General features: G+C 36.2%; 1 non-coding gene across 1 annotated transcript; it reads left to right on the plus strand.

Moving 5' to 3' along the window:
• Positions 1-305: 305 nt before the first annotated feature.
• On the plus strand, positions 306-413 carry LOC112764110 (small nucleolar RNA R71). The gene has a single exon (XR_003183014.1). It is a non-coding gene; the product is annotated as a small nucleolar RNA R71 (small nucleolar RNA).
• Positions 414-10,503: the final 10,090 nt, after the last annotated feature.

Below are 10,503 nucleotides of genomic sequence, written 5' to 3' on the forward strand. Positions count from 1 at the left end.
ATACTAAAAAGTAATTAAAACATACTAAAACTACTTAAAAACAATGCCAAAAAGCATATAAATTATCTGAGCCAATATGGCATTCAGAATATCAATTTCAAGAACTTCCTTCTTCTGAGGTGTCCTACTGCTACAGGATTCCTCTCAGAGGTGTACATGAACTGGTTATTTGCAACCATTTCAATGAGTTCCTGAGCTTCTGCAGGAGTTTTCAGATTAAGAGATCCTCCTGTAGAATGGTCCAATGACATTTTTGACAACTCAGATAGACCATCATAGAATATACATATGATGCTCCATTCTGGAAGCATGTCAGAAGGACACCTTTTGATCAGTTGCTTATATCTTTCCCAAGCTTCATAGAGGGACTCACCTTCCTTTTGTCTGAAGGTTTGGATTTCTACTCTAAGCTTGCTCATCTTTTGAGGTGGAAAGAATTTGGCCAGGAAAGCACTGACCAGCTTATCCCAAGAGTTCAGGCTTTCCTTAGATTGTGAATCGAACCATGTTCTAGTTCTATCTCTTACAGCAAAAGGGAAAAGCATAAGCCTGTAGATCTCAGGATCAACTCTATTGGTCTTGACAGTGTCACAAATTTGCAATAATTCAGCTAAAAACTGATGAGGATCTTCCATTGGAAGTCCATGAAACTTGCAATTCTGCTGCATTAGAGAAACTAATTGAGGCTTAAGCTCAAAGTTGTTTGCTCCAATTGCAGGAATTGAGATGCTTCTTCCATAGAAGTTAGAAGAGGGTGCAATAAAGTCACCAAGCATCTCCCTTACATCTCTACCATTATTATTAGGTTCGGCCATGTCTCCTTCTTTTTCGAAAATTTCTGTCAGGTCCTCTCCAGAGTGTTGTGCTTTAGCTTCTCTTAGCTTCCTCCTTAGAGTCCTTTCAGGTTCAGGATTTGCTTCAACAAGAATGTTCTTATCCTTGTTCCTGCTCATATGAAAAAGAAGAAAACAGAAAAGAAGAGGAATCCTCTATGTCACAGTATAAAGATTCTTTTATGTGAATAGAAGAATAGAAGAGTAGAATGAAGAATTCAAACACACAGAGGTAGAGAGGGTTCGAATTATGAATAGAAGAAGAGGGTTAGTAGATAAATAAATAAATAAATAGAAGGAGATGAGAGAGGGGGAGAGAATTCGAATTTAATTTAAAATAAAAGGAAAATATTTTTGTTTCTATTTTAAAAATTAGTTATAATTCGAAAATTAAAAAGAGAAATAAAATTTGAAAAAGATAAGAAATAGTAAACTTTTTAAAATCAAACAAAAAGATAAGATTAATTGAAAAAATTTGAAAATCAATTTTGAAAAGATAAGAAGTTAGAAACGATTTTGAAAATTGATTTTTGAAAAAGATATGATTGAAAATCATTTTGAAAAAGATTTGAAAAAGAAATTTAAAAAGATTTTATTTTTAAAATTAAAGTTGTTTACTTGACTAACAAGAAACTAAAAGATATGATTTTAAAATTTAAAGATTGAACCTTTCTTAATAGGCAAGTAACAACTTGAAAAATTTTTGAATTAAAACATTAAATGTTAGTGAGATTTTCGAAAATATGAAGTAAGAATAAGAAAAAGATTTTGAAAATCAATTTTTAAAATTTTCGAAAACATTAAAAGCAAAATAAAAAAAGATTTTGAAATATTTTTAAAAAAATTTCGAAAATACCAAAAGGAAAATAGAAAAGATTTGATTTTGAAAAATATTTGAAAAGATAGAATTTTTAAATTGAAATTTATGAGTAAAATAAGGAAAGATATATTTTTGTTTTGAATTTTTAAAGATGAGAGAGAAAAACACCAATTTGAAACAAAACATAAAAATTATGAATCAAAACAATTAAGGCATGCAAGAACACTTTGAATGTCAAGATGAACACCAAGACTTATTTTTGAAAATTTTTAAGAAAAGAAAAACATGCAAGACACCAAACTTAAAAATTTTTAATGTTAAAACACTAATAAATTGAAAATGCATATGAAACAAGAAAAGACACAAAACATAAAAATGCAAAGATCAAACCAAGAAGATCATCAAGAACAACTTGAAGATCATGAAGAACACATGCATGAGTTTTCAAAAATTTCTAAGTAAAATTAAAAAGATGCAATTGACACCAAACTTAAAATTTGACACTAGACTCAAACAAGAAACACAAAATATTTTTGGTTTTTATAATTTTATTAATTTTTTTGTATTTTTTTCGAAAATTATTTTGGGAAGAACGAAAAAGAAGAAAATTTTTTTTGTATTTTTCGAAAATAAGAAATAAAAAGCTTAAAAATAAAATAAAATTACCTAATCTGAGCAACAAGATGAACCGTCAGTTGTCCAAACTCGAACAATCCCCAGTAACGGCGCCAAAAACTTGGTGCACGAAATTGTGATCTCAACGGCGCCAACAACTTGGTACGCACAATCATAATCTCAATTCTTCTTCACAACGTCGCACAACTAACCAGCAAGTGCACTGGGTCGTCCAAGTAATAAACCTTACGTGAGTAAGGGTCGATCCCACGGAGATTGTCAGCTTGAAGCAAGCTATGGTCATCTTGTAAATCTCAATCAGGCAGATTCAAATGGTTATGGGATTTTGATAATTAAAATATAATTAAAACATAAAATAGGATAGAGATACTTATGTAATTCATTGGTGAGAATTTCAGATAAGCGTATGGAGATGCTTTGCTCCTTCTGAATCTCTGCTTTCCTACTACCTCAATTCAATCATTCATACTCCTTTCTATGGCAAGCTTATGTTGGGGGATCACCGTTGTCAATGGCTACCGTCCGTTCTCTTAGTGAAAATGCGCTGTCACCGCATGGCTAATCATCTGTCGGTTCCCACTCATGTCGGAATAGGATCCATTGATCCTTTTGCGCTGTCACTACGCCCAACACTCGTGAGTTTGAAGCTCATCATAGTCATCCCATCCCAAATCCTACTCAAAATACCACAGACAAGGTTTAGACTTTACGGATCTCAAGAATGCTGCCAATTGATTCTCGCCTATACCACGAAGACTCTGATTGCACGGAATGGAGGGCTCTGTTGTCAGGAGAGGCAACCATGCGTCATGAACCAGGAGGCTAAGAGACACATACTCAATCTAAGGTAGAACGGAGGTGGTTGTCAGGCACGCGTTCATAAAGGAGGAAGATGATGAGTGTCACGGATCATCACATCCATCAGGTTGAAGTATGAGTGAATATCTTAGAACAGGAATAAGCATGAATTGAAGAGAAAAACAATAGTACTTTGTATTAATTCATGAGCAATAGCAGAGCTCCACACCTTAATCTATGGGGTGTAGAAACTCCACCATTGAAAATACATAAGTGATAATAGTGTTCATTGGCTTCGGCCCCAGAGATGGAACCAGAATGACCAAGACCTAGACCTAAGGACTAAACGTCCAAAGATGTAAATACAATAGTAAAAGGTCCTATTTATAATGAACTCATAGCCTAAGGTTTACAGAAATGAGTAAATGACGTAAAAATCCACTTCCGGGCCCACTTGGTGTGTGCTTGGGCTAAGCATTGAGCTTTACATGTGTAGAGACTTCTCTTGGAGCTAAACGCCAGGTTGTAGCCTATTTGTGACGTTTAACTCTGGTTTGTAACCTGTTTCTGGCGTTTAACTTCAGAATAGGGTAGGAAGTTGGCGTTTGAACTCCAGTTTGCATTGTCAAAACTCAGGCAAAGTATAGACAATTATATATTACTGGAAAGCCATGGATGTCTACTTTCCAACGCAATTGAGTGCGCGCTAATTGGGCTTCTGTAGCTCCAGAAAATCCATTTCGAGTGCAGGGAGGTCAGAATCCAACAGCATCTGTAGTACTTTTTCAGTCTCTGAATCAGATTTTTGCTCAGGTCCCTCAATTTCAGCCAGAAAATACCTGAGATCACAGAAAAATATACAAACTCATAGTAAAGTCTAGAAATGTGAATTTTGCTTGAAAACTAATAAAAATGTACTAAAAAGTAATTAAAACATACTAAAAACTACTTAAAATCAATGCCAAAAAGTGTATAAATTATCCGCTCTTCACTAGCATTTTGGGCGTTTAAACTCCAGCATGGCAGCATGGAGGTAACTTCAAATTTTCAATCTTTTTTTTATTCAACTCATCTTCTTCCAATTCAATTTTAATTTTTCTTTGATTTTTAAATCAAATTTTATTCAAATACTTCAATTTCAATTTAATTTCAAAATTAAAACATTTTTTAATTTTTTTTAACTTCAGAATAGGGCAGGAATTTGGCGTTTGAATGCCAGTTTGCGTCATCAAAATTCGGGCAAAATATGGACTATTATATATTGCTGGAAAGCCCTGGATGTCTAATTTCCAACGCAATTGAGAGCATGCCAATTGGGCTTCTATAGCTCCAGAAAATCCATTTCAAGTGCAGGGAGGTCAGAACCCAACAGCATCTGCAGTCTTTTTTCAGCCTATGAATCAGATTTTTGCTCAGGTCCCTCAATTTCAGCCAGAAAATACCTGAAATCACAGAAAAACACACAAACTCATAGTAAAGTCCAGAAATGTGAATTTTTCTTAAAAACTAATAAAAATGTACTAAAAAGTAATTAAAACATAGTAAAAACTACTTAAAAACAATGCCAAAAAGCGTATAAATTATCCGCTCATCACTAGCATTCTTGGCGTTTAAACGCCAGCATGGCAGCATGGAGGTAACTTCAAATTTTCAATCTTTTTTTTATTCAACTCATCTTCTTCCAATTCAATTTTAATTTTTCTTTGATTCTTAAATCAAATTTTATTCAAGTACTTCAATTTCAATTTAATTTGAAAATTAAAACATTTTTTAATTTTTTTTAAATCCTTTTCAAAATTTCATATCTTTTACAACTTGTTTTCAAAATCTTTTTTTTTATCTTATTCATATCTTTTATTAAACTTTCAAATCTTTTTCATACTTCTTATCTTGTCCTTAATCATTTTCTATCCTCTTAAAATCTTTTCTTATCTTTTACATTTAATAACTTATCTTTTTCTAACTTTTTCAAAAATCTTTATCTTTTTTCATAATAATTTTTGAAAATCCCTTCCCCCTCTCTATACATATGCATGACCGTGCCTCTCTCCCTCACTCACCACTTCTCATTCGAATTCTCTCTTCTTTTTCTTCTTCTATTCTCTTTTCTTGTTCTTTCTTCTTACTTTTTGCTCGAAGACGAGTAAATTTTTAAGTTTGGTGTGGTAGGAGCCCTGTTCTCTCATCAAGAAATCAATCCCATGGCTCCAAAAAGTGGCAAAATCGCCCCAAAGAACAAGAAAGAACACAACTCAACAGTTGTTTTCAAACCTGTTCAATTCCTTACCAAGCAACATGAAGAATATTATCACAAGATAATGAGTAAAAGGCCAGCAATCCCTGAAGTGGGATTCAACCTTGGAGAAGAAGAATACCTAGAGATCCAAGAGCAGATTCGAAGGAGAGGTTGGGAGATTCTAAGTAATCCCAAATTAAATGTTGGATACAACATGATCCGGGAATTCTATGCAAATCTGTGGATGACAGATAAGCAAAAGAAAGATGGAATAGCCATCCATACTTTTTGCACCATGGTCAGAGGGAAGATCATGTATTTTCACCTGGACAGGGTGAGAGAGATCTTTAAACTATCTCTGCAGAGGGATGACAGTGAGTCATACAACAGAAGGGTTGTAGCCAACCAAAATCTGGATCAAGTCCTAGAGGACATATGCCTGCCCGGAACTCAATGGATTGAGAATACAAAAGGGGAGCCTGATGCTAGGGCATTTTGGCCAGTTTCACTGACCTATCTTTACTGTTTTTAGGGTAGTTTCATGCATTTTCTTAAGAAATAAGATAATTTTGGGTGGATATTCACTTACATCTTGATTCAAGCATATATTGTGCACTTTACATGATTTCATGAGAATTTTGCATGAATTATATGACAAATTGGATGATGCATGACTCATGACTTGTACTAGAACTTTGATGCATTTTGTTGCTTGATTTCAGGGCAAAAGAAGCAAAGAAGAACCACGTTAGCAGCCACGTTAGTTTAACTAACATGACCTCTAACGTGGAATGGGAGCTAGCTTGCAAAGTTAGTGGGAAAGATAATCGCCAATAACGTCCTCGAAGCCATCATGGCCCACGTTAAGAGTCACATTAACTAAGTTAACGTGAACTCTAACGTGGAAGAAGACAACAAGGCCAACGTTAGTGACAATCTCCTTTGTCACTAACGTTGGACCAAGCTCATAATTGGCCACGTTAGTTGCCACGTTAACTTAGTTAATGGTGCACGAATTTGTGATTTGCACAACTAACCAGCAAGTGCACTGGGTCGTCCAAGTAATACCTTACGTGAGTAAGGGTCGATCCCACAGAGATTATTGGTTTGAAGCAATCTATGTTTATTTTATTTGTCTTAGTCAGGATACCAATAGGATTCTTTAGCCTCGTATTTTAATAAAGAAAAGGGCATAAAATAAATGGTTATTACTTTAATAATGGAGAATAAAAGCGTTACTTGTTGTGCAGTAATAAGAAATATGTTGGAGTTTTGGAGATGCTTTGTCCTCTGAACTTCAACTCTTCCTTGAAATCCTTTCCCACACGCAAGGTTCCTTCCATGGCAAGCTCTATGTAGGGTGTCACCGTTGTCAATGGCTACTTCCCATCCTCTCAGTGAAAACGTTCCTATGCTCTGTCACAGCACGGCTAATCATCTGTCGGTTCTCAATCAGGTTGGAATAGAATCCATTGATTCTTTTGCGTCTGTCACTAACGCCCAGCCTTCAGGAGTTTGAAGCTCGTCACAGCCATTCAATCCCAGAATCCTACTCGGAATACCACAGACAAGGTTTAGACCTTCCGGATTCTCATGAATGCCGCCATCAATCCGGCTTATACCACGAAGATTCTGAGTAGTGAATCTAAGAGATACTCATTCAATTTAATGTAGAACGGAGGTGGTTGTCAGGCACACGTTCCTTGATTGAGGAAGGTGATGAGTGTCACGGATCATCACCCTCTCCATAATTAAGCGCGAATGAACATCTTAGATAAGAACAAGCGTGTTTGAATGGAAAATAAAGGAATTGTATTAAATCATCGAGACGCTGCAGAGCTCCTCACCCCCAACAATGGAGTTTAGAGACTCATGCCGTAAAAAAGTATGTAATTCAGATCTGAAAATGTCATGAGGTACAAGATAAATCTCTAAAAGTTGTTTAAATAGTAAACTAGTAACCTAGGTTTACAGAATATGAGTAAACTAAGATAATTGGTGCAGAAATCCATTTCTGGGGCCCACTTGGTGTGTGCTGGGGCTGGGACTAGCGTCATCCACGAATTAAGGCCTTTCTTGGAGTTGAACTCCAAGTTATAACGTGTTTTGGGCGTTCAACTCCGGATCATGACGTGTTTCTGGCGTTTAACTCTAGACAGCAGCATGTACTTGGCGTTCAACGCCAAGTTACATCGTCTTTCTTCGCGCAAAGTATGGACTATTATATATTGCTGGAAAGCCCTGGATGTCTACTTTCTTACGCCGTTGAGAGCGCGCCAATTGGACTCCTGTAGCTCCAGAAAATTCATTTCGAGTGCAGGGAGGTCAGGATCCAACAGCATCAGCAGTCCTTTTTCAGCCTAACTCAGATTTTTGCTCAGCTCCCTCAATTACAGCCAGAAAATACCTGAAATCACAGAAAAACACACAAACTCATAGTAAAGTCCATAAATATGATTTTTGCCTAAAAACTGATATTATTCTACTAAAAACCAATTAAAACATGCTAAAATCTACATGAAATTACCCCCAAAAAGCGTATAAAATATCCGCTCATCACAACACCAAACTTAAACTGTTGCTTGTCCTCAAGCAACTAGATAAATAAAATAGGATGAAAAGAAATTAAGAAACAATAATATCTCAGAGTTTCAAGTGAAGCTCAGATTCTAATTAGATGAGTGGGACTAGTAGCTTTTTGCTTCTGAACAGTTTTGGCATCTCACTTTATCCTTTGAAATTCAGAATGGTTGGCATCCATAGGAACTCAGAATTCAGATAGTATTATTGATTCTCCTAGTTTAGTATGTTGATTCTTGAACACAGCTACTTTATGAGTCTTGGCCGTGGCCCTAAGCACTTTGTTTTCCAGTATTACCACCGGATACATAAATGCCACAGACACATAATTGGGTGAACCTTTTCAGATTGTGACTCAGCTTTGCTAGAGTCCCCAGTTAGAGGTGTCCAGAGTTCTTAAGCACACTCCTTTGCTTTAGATCACGACTTTAACCACTCAGTCTCAAGCTTTTCACTTGGACCTGCATGCCACAAGCACATGGTTAGGGACAGCTTGATTTAGCCGCTTAGGCCTGGATTTATTTCCTTGGGCCCTCCTATCCATTGATGCTCAAAGCCTTGGATTCTTTTTACCCCTGCCTTTTGATTTTAAGGGCTATTGGCTTTTTCTGCTTGCTTTTTCTTTTTCTTTCTATTTTATTCCTTTTTTTTTCGCACAAGCTTTTGCTTTTTCACTGCTTTTTCTTGCTTCAAGAATCACTTTCATGATTTTTCAGATCATCAATAACATTTCTCTTGTTCATCATTCTTTCAGGAGCCAACAATTTTAACATTCATAAAATTCAATATCAAAAATATGCACTGTTCAAGCATTCATTCAGAAGACAAAAAGTATTGCCACCACATATAATTAATTAGAATTTTTCTTATTAAGAACTCGAAAAAAATATTGCCTCTTTATTCTAAAAATCTACTATTTTATTCATGTTTGATGATGATGAGAAAAATAAATTATAACTTAATTGAAAATAAAATCAAAATAGATATGCTAATTACTACTACTCCTATATAACGTCTAAGGTAGAATCTTATAATAATACTATCACAGAGTTAAAGCTAGAATTAGAACTTAACAACCTGTATTTTGGGAAGTGGATGTTCCTCTAGTTTGTGGGGTGCCTTCAAGAATTAATTTCTGACGCTTCAGCTCCCTTAAGTTCACATCCTTGCTCTTCCTGTTCCCTTAGGTGCCATGATCTTGATGAGTTTTAGCTCAGTGATCATGGCAAATCACACCAAACTTAGAGGTTTGCTTGTCCTCAAGCAAAATAAAGGATAGAAGAGGAGTAGAGGGAAAGGAAATTTCGAAATCAAAAGATATGATGAGTTGAAAAAGATTTGAAAAAGATTTTAAAAAGATAATTGAGTTTTGAAAACAAACTTAAAAGAGTTGGATTGGATTGGAAAACAATTTAGCTGTATGGATTAAGATATATTTGATATTTTTGAAAAAGGGATTTTAGAAATTAGGGTTCTTAGAAAACTAATTTGATTTTGAAGGATGACATTTTGAAACATGTGTATGCAAGAAATCATGAATTGAAACATAAAAATTTAGAAAAATTGTAAAGAAAAGTGAATTATACCTCCTCCCCACCATCCTGGCGTTAAACGCCCAAACGATGCATGTTTTGGGCGTTTAACACCCAAATGCTGCTTCTCCTGGGCGTTCAACGCCCAGCTGATGCATCTTTCTGGCGTTGAACGCCAGGAAGTCCTTTGTCATTGGGCGTTTTTCTGAACGCCCAGGATGCTAACAATCTGGCGTTAAACGCCCAGAAGGTGCTTCCTTCTGGCGTTTAACGCCCAGATGGCTACCCTTACTGGCGTTGAACGCCCAGTGGGTGCTTCTTTTGGGCGTTCAACGCCCAAAACATTTCTTACTGGCTTTTTCACGCCAGTGAGCTTCCAAATTCTCCTATAACTCTGTGAATTCAATCAATTGCTTTTTTACCTTGAAGATACCTTGACATATACCTGTAAAAATCAACAAAAAACAAATAAAATTAAATTTTGTGATTGGCTGGGTTGCCTCCCAGCAAGCGCTTCTTTATTGTCCTTAGCTGGACAGTGAGCTCTCATGGAGTCTCACAGATAATCAGAGCAAGGTAGGGACCTCCCAACATCAAATTTAGAGTTTGAATATGGGGGTTCAATGCCAAACTGAGAGTTTGGTTGTGGCCTCCCAACACCAAACTTAGAGTTGGACTGTGGGGGCTTTGGTTGACTCTGCAGTGAGAGAAGCTTTTCATGCTTCCTCTCCATTGTTACAAAAGGAGAACCTTGTGTCTTATAGTTTGCAATGTCTGCAAACCACAGAGCTTCCTGAACAGCAAACAATTGCTCGTCCGGAAAGGTTTCAGAGATCTCAGTAGGAGGGAGGGATGCTCCTGCTACTGGTTCTATCCGGGACAGGTGATCAGCTACTTGATTCTCTGTTCCCTTTCTGTCTCTTATTTCTATATCAAACTCTTGCAGAAGCAACACCTATCTTATGAGCCTGGGCTTTGAATCCTGCTTTGTGAGTAGATATTTAAGAGCAGCATGGTCAGTGTACACAATCACTTTTGATCCTACTAAGTAGGATCTAAACTTGTCAA

Source organism: Arachis hypogaea, chromosome 2 (genome assembly GCF_003086295.3).
Source record: "Arachis hypogaea cultivar Tifrunner chromosome 2, arahy.Tifrunner.gnm2.J5K5, whole genome shotgun sequence".
NCBI classification, from domain to species: Eukaryota; Viridiplantae; Streptophyta; class Magnoliopsida; order Fabales; family Fabaceae; genus Arachis; species Arachis hypogaea.